This window comes from Theropithecus gelada, chromosome 16, assembly GCF_003255815.1.
Source record: "Theropithecus gelada isolate Dixy chromosome 16, Tgel_1.0, whole genome shotgun sequence".
NCBI lineage: Eukaryota > Metazoa > Chordata > Mammalia > Primates > Cercopithecidae > Theropithecus > Theropithecus gelada.
Window position 1 is genome coordinate 42,468,899 of NC_037684.1, and position 12,233 is coordinate 42,481,131.

Genomic DNA, 12,233 nt, shown 5'->3' on the forward strand with positions numbered 1-12,233 from the left:
TTATTTCAGATATGACAATTTCAGTCTGGTAGTGCAGGTATAATGTAATTATTTATACTCTTTCATGTTAGCACAGCTCAAAAACTATAGTCACTCATTTCTATTTGTGGGTTCTGCACTTGTGGATGCAACCAACTGCCGGTAGATAATGCTCAGAAAAAAGGATGGCTGGGTTTGTACTGAACATGTAGAAGCTTTTTTTTTCTTGTCATTATTTCTGAAACAATAAAGTATAACAATTATTTACATAGAATTTACATTGTATTAGGTATTGTAAGTAAGCTAGAGATTATTTAAAGTACACGGGACAATATACGTAGGTTAAATGCAAATATGACACCATTTTACATAATGGTGCCATATATTAGGCAGAATAACAAAAATGGTCTGAAAGTTGTAGAGCTTTAATGACCAAGATAACTGATAAAGAAAATGTAAGACCTAATCTTAGCTAACAAACCCAACATTCTAGGATGGGAAACTCACCCAGGAAATGATTCAAAGGTAGTAGTTCAAGCCTTGGTACGGTGGAGCACAAGGCCAGTTGACTGATAAGGCCTGTGTTTTCACGTCAATACCATTATGTTGCACATTCCTTTTATCCTCTTTTGGCGCCATATTGAACAGGAATGGCAATCATAAGATTGCATTGCCCGTTCAATGGTTTTACGGATGAGGGTGCTCCTGGATCCCAGGTTCATGGTTCATCCTGCCATATTCATGGCAGGAGCAAAGCTGTGAATATGCTGACCCCTTCTGGTATTCAAGAGACAGCTCAAGTGGGAAGATGATTTATTCAAGTCAGCCTCAAGGAGGTAGTACCAGAGATGAAGCCTATTCATGGTCTATTGCAGGGAATATTGTGCTGCGATTGAAGTCTGAAGGGCAAGGTGTATTAGTCTGTTCTCACACTGCTAATAAAGACATACCTGAGGCCGGGCACGGTGGCTCATGCCTGTAATCCCAGTACTTTGGGAGGCTGAGGCAGGTGAATCACAAGGTCAGGAGTTTGAGACCAGCCTGGCCAACATGGTGAAACCCCATCTCTACTAAAGATACAAAAAATTAGCTGGGTGTGGTGGCAGGTGCCTGTAATCCCAGCTACTTGGGAGGCTGAGGCAGGAGAACCACTTGAACCCAGGAGGCAGAGGTTGCAGCGAGCTGAGATCGCGCCACTGCACTCCAGCCTAGGCAACAATGTGAGACTCTGTCTAAAAAAAAAAGAAAAGAAAAAAAAAAAGACATACCTGAGACTGGGTAATTCATAAAGGAAACAGGTTTAATTAACTCACAGTTCTACATGACTGGGGGGGCCACACAATCAGGGCTGCAGGCAAATAAGGAGCAAAGTCACGTCTTATATGGCACCAGGCAAGAGAGTTTGGGTAGGGGAACTCCCCTTTATAAAACCATCAGATCTTGTGAGACTTGAATACTATCATGAGAACAGCCTGGGAAAGACCTGCCCTCATGATTCAATTACCTCCCCCTGGGTCCCTCCCATGACAGATAGGGATTATGGGGGCTATAATTCAAGATGATATTGGAGTGAGGACAGAGCCAAACCATATCACAAGGCATAGTTGAAGAGGAATGTGATAGGCAGAATAATGGTTGCATTCTAATCCTGGAATTTGTGAATATGTTACAATATATGACAAAGGGGAATTAAGGCAGTAGATGGAACTAAGGTTGCAATCAGCTTACTTTGAAATAGGGAGATCATCCTGGATTATCTGGGCAGACCCAGTGTAATCACAAGGGTCCTAAAAAGTAAAACAGGAGGCACACGAGGAGATCAGAGTGAGGCAGTAGAAGAAGGGTTTGATATGCTGTTACTGGCTTTGAAGATGGAGGAGGAAGACCATGGACCAAAGAATGCAAGAAACCTCTAAAAGTTACACAGGGTAAGAAAACAGATTCTCTCCTATAGCCTCCAGAAAGAGACACAGCCTGGCCAACCCCTTGATGTTAGCCCAGTGAGAGACCCGCCTCACACTTCTAACCTCCAGAGCTGTAAGATGATAACTCTGTTTTGTTCTAAACCATTAAGGTTGTGGCCTTTTTTTTTTTTTTTTCACAGCAGCAATAGAAAGTTAATATGGGGGCAGGTTTGGGGAAAGGGGTCCGAGAGCCTGAGGCCTGAGAACAAGACGGGAAGACATTGTTGGACATTCCTTTTATGACGCACCTCATCAGCATAACAAAGGAGGGCATGGACTTATGGTTAAAAACTGTCCAAAAGTGACCAAAGAGATTCACCAGTGATGCAGATGAGTTCCTGATAATCATGCCATCAGAGCGGGCTGTGATAGCCTGGAAATCCTGACTGAAACCAAACTGCTACATTTCCAACTAAGAAATCAATGCTGTGAAAAACCTCAGTATCTGAAAGGGTTAAATATGGTGCCCACGTGACTACTCTTCTTTCTTTCTGTGAATTAATGTGTGTGCCAGAAAATATTTTCGAATAAAAAACAATTACATAATCCCATTGTCATGAATGTGGTTATTTGTCTCCGAGCGTTAAGACTGATTTTTTTCCACCACTGAACATCTTAGTGTAAATATCAGAGAAAAAATATACCACCCACCGTAATAATATAAAACATCTAATTAGCTTAAATTGTTCTCAATAGGAAATTGTATAATTTGGAAATAATAAATTGGTTATAAAAAGCCAATCATTTCTCAGTCAGATAAAATTCCTGTTATTCACAGAACAAATTTTTCTAATTTGTTGCACTAGGCAACAAATTAGATCAAAATTTTTAAAAAGTATAATAAATAAGATCAGTGAAAATCTTTCTGTAAGTTTTCTTGATGAAAATATTCTCAAGCCATTTAAAAACAATTCAAAACTCAGAAAATTGTGCAACCTGCAATGCTTACAATTCCTCTGGCAGTAAAATTAAAAACAAAGAAGAGTAAGTAATTCAAATAACTTTGGAAATAGTTCATACTTATAAAGAAGCATCATAATGTTACATTTATTTTTATTTATTCAATAGCCTATTAGATAACGTCACTGTTTGTCCAAACATGCTTTAGTTATGAGGTAAAAATACAAATTCTTAGTTCTTCAATTGGTTATTTAGTCATACAAAATAAAACAGATGATTTGAAAAGTCAAAATGACTCATTAATAACTTACTACATTTAATGGTTTCTACGTAAATGTCTGGCATTCCTATTTATAGTCTTACGTTATATTTCTATATGCAAAATAACCACAATTTTAGAGGTTAACTTACTCTCAGGAAAGCTGGAGGAAAAATCTAGAAACACAGTTCATCCATGGGTCTCTGCATGTTCTGGAGAAGAATTCACATTCCTTTTGGGTCACTACTACATCATGCTTTTAATTTCACGTTCATTGTGAATAGTTTCTGTTTTATACTGATTTCCAAGGAGAATTTGGTCTCAGTTCAGCCAGGCTGCCAAAATATCTTCTGCTCACGTGGTGATTTCTTTGCTGTTTTCCATTTCTTTGTTTCCTGCTAGTTCCTCAGCAGGGAGTTTGTCATTGCAGATGGTTGGCTGGACATATCAAAACATTAGGAACTATTAAACCAAGAAGAATCTAGCCTTTCTCAATCAGTCTTTTCATACAAGGCCCTAATGGGAGAATTGACCCCAACACAATGATTTAAGCAAAGATAAGTGAGAACCTAATCCAGAGAAGAGTAGAGCAGAGCAAAGTGGAAAATACACACACACACATATATATATGTATAAAGCGATAAAGCAATGTCATTTTTTTCAGGGTAACAAAGGAAACTCTGAGTTTTCATCTGCACCTCAGTTTCATTGTGTGCATACTAATTATAGCATCTTTCATGGTACTGAAGCGAGGAGAATCTTTAAAGAAATCTCACATAACAATTATCTGTGTTCGCAAAGCCTCCAGGTTTGTCACTTCTGCAACAGTTTCCATGAAACAAACTACTTTCTCCACCAGTAACTACTGAATTTTAGAATGTCCTGCTTTCCAGTATTGTTAGAGAAACATTTTTAACTGGTAATAGATGCCATTCTGTCTATTTTTGAGCATCTTGTGTAAGTAGAAGAAAAGACTGTTCCAAAATTCTTAAAATTCATGGAGTTTATCTTTGGCTGAAGAGGATGGGGTAAAGGACCACTATCTTTCTGCTTACAGCCGGTAAGTCTGTTAAATTCTTCTGTACTGTAATTTCTTCCTGAACACACATCTGAAAGGGAAACAATAAATGCATGCAATTCTTAAATCAGCCTCTTATCTGTGTCCCATGGACCATGACAACCAAATGAAATCTTCCTCACCCATTTCCCATTCTCTCAATATTGATGCAATTATATTTATCCTTTTTCTAATTATATGGGATCCAGAATTTGCTCAGCAAGCAGTCTGTGGAAGTAGGCTGAACTCCTGAATCCATGAGACTGTCAAACTTAAAAAAAAAAAAAAAAAAGACTTCTGATTGTTTCCGTATGTCTACAGAAAAGGTTGGATGGTTGTATTTTCTGCAGAAAATACAAAATTATCACATTTAACAACATCACCAACATTTTGTGCACAGAGAATATAATTTAGGAATTTTTTTTTTTCCAGTAACTTGTTTCCTAGAAGAACTTTGTACCTAGGTTAGAGCTCATGAGTTCTGGCCCTAGTGGACTTTGACTTTCGGTTCTAAATTCTGTTTTCAATATATTTCCTTCAATGTACCACACTGTAATCTCTGTGGCACTATAACAGAGCAAGCTCCCTCTCATTGATCTTCTTTTTAATATTTTCTAGATTAAATAATATTTATTTACTTTTTTTTTTTTTTTTTTTGGAAACGGAGTCTCCGTCTGTCGCCCAGGCTGGAGTGCAGTGGCGCTATCTCGGCTCAATGGAACCTCCGCCTCCCGGGTTCAAGCGATTCTCCTGCCTCAGCCTCCACAGTAGCTGGGACTACAGGTGCCCGCCACCACAGCCAGCTAATTTTTGTGTATTTTTAGTAGAGACGGGTTTTCACCATTTTGGTTAAGCTGGTCTGGAACTCCTGACCTCAAATGATCCGCCTGCTTTGGTTCCACATAGTGCTGGGATTACAGGCGTGAGCCACTGTGCCCGACCTATTTACTCTTCTAAAGAAGCTTTTGAATCAATTTACCAATTCAAAAATAATCCCATGGAAGTTCAAAAATGAAATGGCACTGATTTTAGACCGTAATGTATACTTTTTTTAGCAAGTACATATAGCATTTATCGTGTCTAAGACATACTTAAATATTAAAACATTTAATCCACATAATAATCCCAAGAGGTAGGCATTATTCTAATCACCCCATTTTACGAACCAGAAGGGTGAGGCCCAGGGAGTTATGTAACTTGACCAAATTCACACAGATGGTGAGTAGCGGAAACTAAGTTAAAACTCAGACTATCTGTAGAGTCTATGAGCTCAAATTACAAATGCTATGCTGTCTCATTTGCATATGTCTCTGTTTATTCCATTATTCTTACTTTATGTGCACATATTTTACAATTTTCCTGGCCTTTTGTTTCATTTATTTTGCAGCAGTATTCTCCAGTGCCAGAAACCTTACGAATTTCATGTGATGTGTTTTGCACCACACTAAAACATTCTTCTTGGAATCCTTGAGAGGACTTGTCACCCCATGACCTGTGTGCAGCCCTTCTCAACACTGTGCAAAAACAGAAAACTTGGTCTGTAAAGTAAGAAGGATGAAGGGGTCCAGCTGCCTGATAAAGAAAGACTGAGAATGTCTGCTTGTTTCCCAGGGGCTTTTATCTTCTTGCTTTCAATTCTTTCTCAGATCCGGCTGCACTGACTGCATGTGAGTTTTATCAGATATCCTCCAAACATTTCTCTTTGTTTTCGCTCGCTCTCTCTGTCTCTCTCTCTGTCTCTCTCTCTCTCTTTCTTTTTTGGTGGCGTAATCTCCACTCACTGCAAGCTTCACCTCTCAGGTTCACGCCGTTCTCCTGCCTCAGCCTCCCAAGTAGCTGGGACTACAGGTGCCCGCCACCACGCCCTGCTAATTTTTTGTATTTTTAGTAGAGATGGGATTTCACCATGTTAGCTAGGATGGTCTGGATCTCCTGACCTCGTGATCCACCCGCCTCGGCCTCCAAAGTGCTGGGATTACAAGCCTGAGCCACCGCACCTGGCCCTCTTTGTTTCTTAAAAATGTAATAAATTCTACTTGGTCTTGTTTTGTGCTTTTATTTTTGCCTTGAAATATCCTTTGTGTGACATATTCCTGCCCTCCACTTTTATTTGCAATTTGCATTTCTCAGATATATTTTGACAGACTCTTATTACACGCCTGAAGGATGCCCGTTGAAATAGTATAACTGCATTTCTCTTTTTACCTTATCTGCCAATCTTCTGCTTTCCATGGGCAAGGCAGGGAAGGGGACGTAAGTCCTTAGGTTACCCAATCCTTTTCTTCCAATCATCTTATTTTACGGTCTCTTTAAATTATGCTTTCCTGTTATTTCCCATGTATCCATTTCTATAGTGACTGTGTTTTCTCTGTTCCTTTTTTCAGGTTCCCCTTTTCCTTTTTCCCCACCTGTCATCTATAAAGTTCTGGATCAGTATTTTGTTCTACTAGTGATTGCCCTCAAATGTTAACAAACATATCAGAATCTACACTACTCTAGCAATATAAAAAATCAGCCTATGTCTCTATCCATCTTTCTCCCCTATCTTCCTGTTCCTTATAGGATACACCCATTAGCATATTTGAACTTAAAACATTAGCTCTACTCCTTGCTAACTGCAATGCAGGACAAGTAACTTACCTTAGAGCCCCAATGATTTACGCAGGGAGCTTCAGTTTTCTCATCTGTGAGATCCAGAGGACACAATAGTATTTAACAAGGGTTGTTTTAGAATTTAGAAATTTAGGATTGGGGTGGAGGGGAGATGGTAGGGATTAAAGAAAATAACATATGTAAAGTATTGAGTGCAGTACCTTGCAATGAGGGATGACTCACCAAATGTTAGAGACTATACTCTCCACGGCCGTGTCAAAACTGGACATTATAGGTGTTTGGAAATTTTACCAGTCTGATTAATAAAAATTAGTACCACTTTGATAACTTATATTTCCTAGTGTTGTCAAGAATATTTTAATATAATTTTTGGCCATTTGTAAATTTGTTTTACTATAACGAATCTGTTCATTTTCTCCATCTGTATTTTTGTTACTCTGTTATTCTATTATTGTTTTCTGTTTTTGTTTATGCTCTGACTGAAAATGTCTTATATTTCTCACTTTAAAAATAGCATGTTATTGCTTTCTCAGCCAGATATGATGATAAAGTACTTTTGGTACTCGTAAGTTTGAGGTTTTCTGTTTTTCTTGAGTAGACATCTTAGGGTTTTCTCTTTAACTACAAGTGTAGGGAATTTCACGACAGTGTGCTCAGGTATAGTTTTTTGGATTTTGTCCTACATGGCACTTTGTGTTCATTTGTACCAAAATACCACACAGTAGAATTTTGTAAGATAATAGCAAAATTTTTATTGCTATTTCTATTTCTATTGTTGAACTATGCTAATGTGAATGCTCCTTCAACAAGGATATAAATAAAATGGTTAATAAGAAGTAACAAAAACAGAGATCACATCCAAAGAAAAATAAATATCCAGATGCCAGAAATGAAACAGGAAAACAAAGCTAAAAGGAGATTGCTATTTTAAGCCAGTAAGTTTTAGGGTGTTTTGGCAAAAGCTGATTGACAAACCAGCTAAAATATAACTCATGTGTAAGGATAAAATAGATATATCTTTATCCCAAAAAACTGAGATTTCTATTTTATGGACGTATCTGAAAGAACTACTAATAAATATCCTCCAAGAAGGAAAAAAGACTGAATCCAGAAAGAAGTAGTTGAATGCTAACAACTAATAAATATATTAGTGAACTAAATACATATTGATTGTGCAAACTAATGATGATAATGACTAATGTGTGCAGGGGGCAGTGTTAAACACAATGGACAACTCAAGTATCAAACAACAGTTATATGGGAGGAGAGAGCCATGATCAGAACTAAGTTCCCTAAAAATCTTATAGTTTAGGAAGAGGACAAAGATATGATTAACTTTAAAACTGCATTCTTCAATAAGGTAGCCCAGGTGAGTATTTAAATATAATTTTTAATTAATTAAAAATCAAAAAAAATTAAAATTCAATTTCTTCACCTCCAACATGTAAAGAGCTTGGAAGTCATTATTTCCTTTCTTGCCATAAGAAAAAAGCTAAGCAAACTGAAAATCAGTGATGTTTCTTGGACCCATCAGAGACTGAGGTTCCAGGGCAAGCTATAACCCTAAAATCCAGAGAAACAAGTGAATACAGAGAATCACAGCCAAGATCAGCTTACTTGGAGCAGAAGTCACTAGAGCCAGAAATTGGTAGGACGAAATGCATAAATGGTAATTTTGATGAACTGCTGGAGGTCGAGTGTGGCCTGCAGTGGGGGGAGCCATTCCTGGGGTCAGTACCCTTAATGGGCAGAAGCAGGTGGGTGTAACTGAAGGAGGGGAAAACCTGTGGGCGTCAAGGATCCATTCAGCACTAGATCTGGCACCAAAGCAGGGGAGGAGGGTCTGACCTCCCCATTCTTCTATCCTCAATCTGTTGCTGCTACTTCCTGTTGGATTAATCAAACCCAATCGGAATCCAGGCATCAAAGAAGAGAATTGGTGATGCAATACACAGTGGTCAGCTTCTTCTACAAGCGGTGTGTTAGGGAAATAGGGAGTAAAGCCAGCACTAAATCTCTCTACAACAGAGTTGAAATGGTTTAGTTCTTTTTCCATTTTTCTTTTGGTCCCTTCTTTTGTTTATTCTGATCTTCCATTTTCATATTCATGAATCTGCTCCTAAATGAAATCCTAATAAAACCCAAGTTAATAGCTTCAAAAACAACAATATTATGATATTTTTGCAAACTATGTCCATTTTAATACTTTTAAAACATTTATACTATATCTGATATTGGTTATTCGGTATCTTGTAAACATTTCCATAACACTTAAGAAAACTGAGTTTATCAAAAATACAAGTGAATATTTCACCTATTGTTATCTAAAGTGGTTATATATATTGTCATGTTATTCATTTGAGCAAGACAGGAGAAGGTATTGCTTGGGTTTTAGAAATAATTTAAATAAATTCAATTATCACTATAAAACAAATTTACATTTATAAAGCAATAATGGTTCCAGAATGAACAAAGTATAGGTTATTTATCACAGGTTTAGAAATGTAACTTTTCAGATACAATTATATCTGTAAAATATACAGATAAAATATTTAATTACATAAAATGCTTATATAATTGATAAGAAAAAAATTAAAGCACAAATATAAATGAACAAAAAATAAAAAAATTTAAAAATAAAAGGCAGCTCCTGGGCAAGATGGCCAAAAGGGAACAGCCCTGGTCTGCAGCTACTAGTGAGATCAGTGCAGAAGATGGGTGATTTCTGCATTTCCAACCGAGGTACCCGGTTCATCTCATTGGGACTGGTTAGACAGTGGGTGCAGCCCACGGAGGGGGAGCAGAAGCAGGGTGGGCCATCACCTCACCCAGGAAGAACAAGGGGTCAAGGAAGTCCCTCCCCTAGCCAAGGGAAGCCGTGAGGGACTATGCCTTGAGGGATGGTGCACTCCAGCCCAGATACTATGCTTTTCTTATGCTCTTCACAACCCACAGACCAGGAGATTCCCTTGGGTGCCTACACCACAAGGGCTCTGAGTTTCAAGCACAAAACTGGGTGGCCGTTTGGGAAGACACTGAGTTAGCTGCAGGAACTTTTTTTGTACCCTGGTGGTACCTGGAATGTCAGTGAGACAGAACCATTCACTCCCCTGGAAAGGGGGCTAAAGCCAGGGAGCCAAGTGGGCTAGCTCAGCAGATCACACCTTCATGGAGCCCAGCAAGGTAAGATCCACTAGCTTGAAATTCTCACTGCCAGCACAGCAGTCTGAAGTCGACCTGGGATGCTCAAGCTTGGTGAGGGGAGGGGTGTCCGCCATTATTGAAGCTTGAATAGGTTCCTCTCACAGTGTAAACAAAGCAGCCAGGAAGTTCAAGCTGGGTGGAGCCCATCACAGCTCAGCAAAACCACCATAGCCAGACTGCCTCTCTAGATTCCTCCTCTCTGGGCAGGGCATCTCTGAAAGAAAGGCATCAGCCCAAGCCAGGGGCTTATAGATAAAACTCCCATCTCCCTGGGACAGAGCACCTGGGGGAAGGGGTGGCTGTGGGCACAGCTTCAGCAGACTTAAAACATTTCTGCCTGCTGGCTCTGAAGAGAGCAGTGGATCTCCCAGCACAGTGCTTGAGCTCTGCTAAGGGACAGATCACCTCCACAGGTGACACCTGTGCCTCCTGACAGGGAGACCTCTTCCAGCAGGGATTGACAGACACCTCATACAGAAGATCTCCAGTTAACATCTGGCAGGTGCCCCTCTGGGACAAAGCTTCCAGAGGAAGGAGCAGGCAGCAATCTTTGCTGTTCTGCAGCCTCTGCTGGTGATACCCAGGCAAACGGGGTCTGGAGTGGACCCCCAGCAAACTCCAGTAGACCTGCAGAAGAGGGGCCTGACTGTTAGAAGGAAAACTAACAAACAGAAAGCAATAGCATCAATATCAACAAAAAGGATGACCACGCAAAAACTCCATCCAAAGGTCACCAACAGCAAAGACCAAAGGTGGATAAATCCACGAAGATGAGGAAAAACCAGTGCAGAAAGGCTGAAAATTCCAAAAACCAAAAGGCCTATTCTCCTCCAAAAAATCAAAACTCCTTGCCAGCAAGGGAACAAAACTGGATAGAGAATGAGTTTGATGAATTGACAGACGTAGGCTTCAGAAGGTGGGTAATAACAAACTCCTCCGAGCTAAAGGAGCATGTTCTAACCCAATGCAAGAAAGCTAAGAACCTTGCTAAAAGGTTAGAGGAATTGCTAACTAGAATAACCAGTTTAGAGAAGAACATAAATGACCTGAGGGAGCTGAAAAACACAGCCCAAGAACTTTATGAAGCATACACAAGTATTAATAGTCGAATCGATCAAGTGGGAGAAAGGATATCAAAGGTTGAAGATCAACTTAATGAAATAAAGCATGAAGACAAGATTAGAGAAAAAAGAATGAAAAGGAATGAACACAGTCTCCAAGAAATACGGGACTATGTGAAAAGACCAAACCTACACTTTATTTGTGTACCTGAAAATGACGGGGAGAATGGAACCAAGTTGGAAAACACTCTTTGGGATATTAACCAGGAGAACTTCACCAACCTAGCAAGACAGGCCAACAATTTCTTCACAGAATTGGAAAAAACTGCTTTAAAGTTCATATGGAACCAAAAAAGAGCCCGCATCTCCAAGACAATCCTAAGTCAAAAGAACAAAGCTGGAGGCATCACGCTACCTGACTTCAAACTATACTACAAGGCTACAGTAACCAAAACAGCATGGTACTGGTACCAAAACAGAGATATAGACCAATGGAACAGAACAGAGTCCTCAGAAATAATACCACACATCTACAGCCATCTGATCTTTGACAAACCTGAGAGAAACAAGAAATGGGGAAAGGATTCCCTATTTAATAAATGGTGCTGGGAAAATTGGCTAGCCATAAGTAGAAAGCTGAAACTGGATCCTTTCCTTACTCCTTATACGAAAATTAATTCAAGATGGATTAGAGACTTAAATGTTAGACCTAATACCATAAAAATCCTAGAGGAAAACCTAGGTAGTACCATTCAGGACATAGGCATGGGCAAAGACTTCATGTCTAAAACACCAAAAGCAATGGCAGCAAAAGCTAAAATTGACAAATGGGATCTCATTAAACTAAAGAGCTTCTGCACAGCAAAAGAAACTACCATCAGAGTGAACAGGCAACCTACAGAATGGGAGAAAATTTTTGCAATCTACTCATCTGACAAAGGGCTAATATCCAGAACCTACAAAGAACTCAAACAAATTTACAAGAAAAAAACAAACAACCCCATCAAAAAGTGGGCAAAGGATATGAACAGACATTTCTCAGAAGAAGACATTCATACAGCCAACAGACACATGAAAAAATGCTCATCATCACTGGCCATCAGAGAAATGCAAATCAAAACCACAATGAGATACCATCTCACACCAGTTAGAATGGCGATCATTAAAAAGTCAGGAAACAACAGGTGCTGGAGAGG

At 39.2% G+C, this 12,233-nt stretch overlaps 1 protein-coding gene across 1 annotated transcript in view; it reads right to left on the reverse strand.

The window, feature by feature from the left end:
- Window positions 1–3,454, reverse strand: part of ABCA9 (ATP binding cassette subfamily A member 9) — a 77,678-nt gene extending 74,224 nt beyond the window's left edge. Inside the window, exon 1 of the mRNA XM_025362786.1 lies at window positions 3,255–3,454. The gene's annotated coding sequence lies outside the window, so the exon portion shown is untranslated. The remainder of the gene's footprint in view (window positions 1–3,254) is intronic.
- Window positions 3,455–12,233: the final 8,779 nt, after the last annotated feature.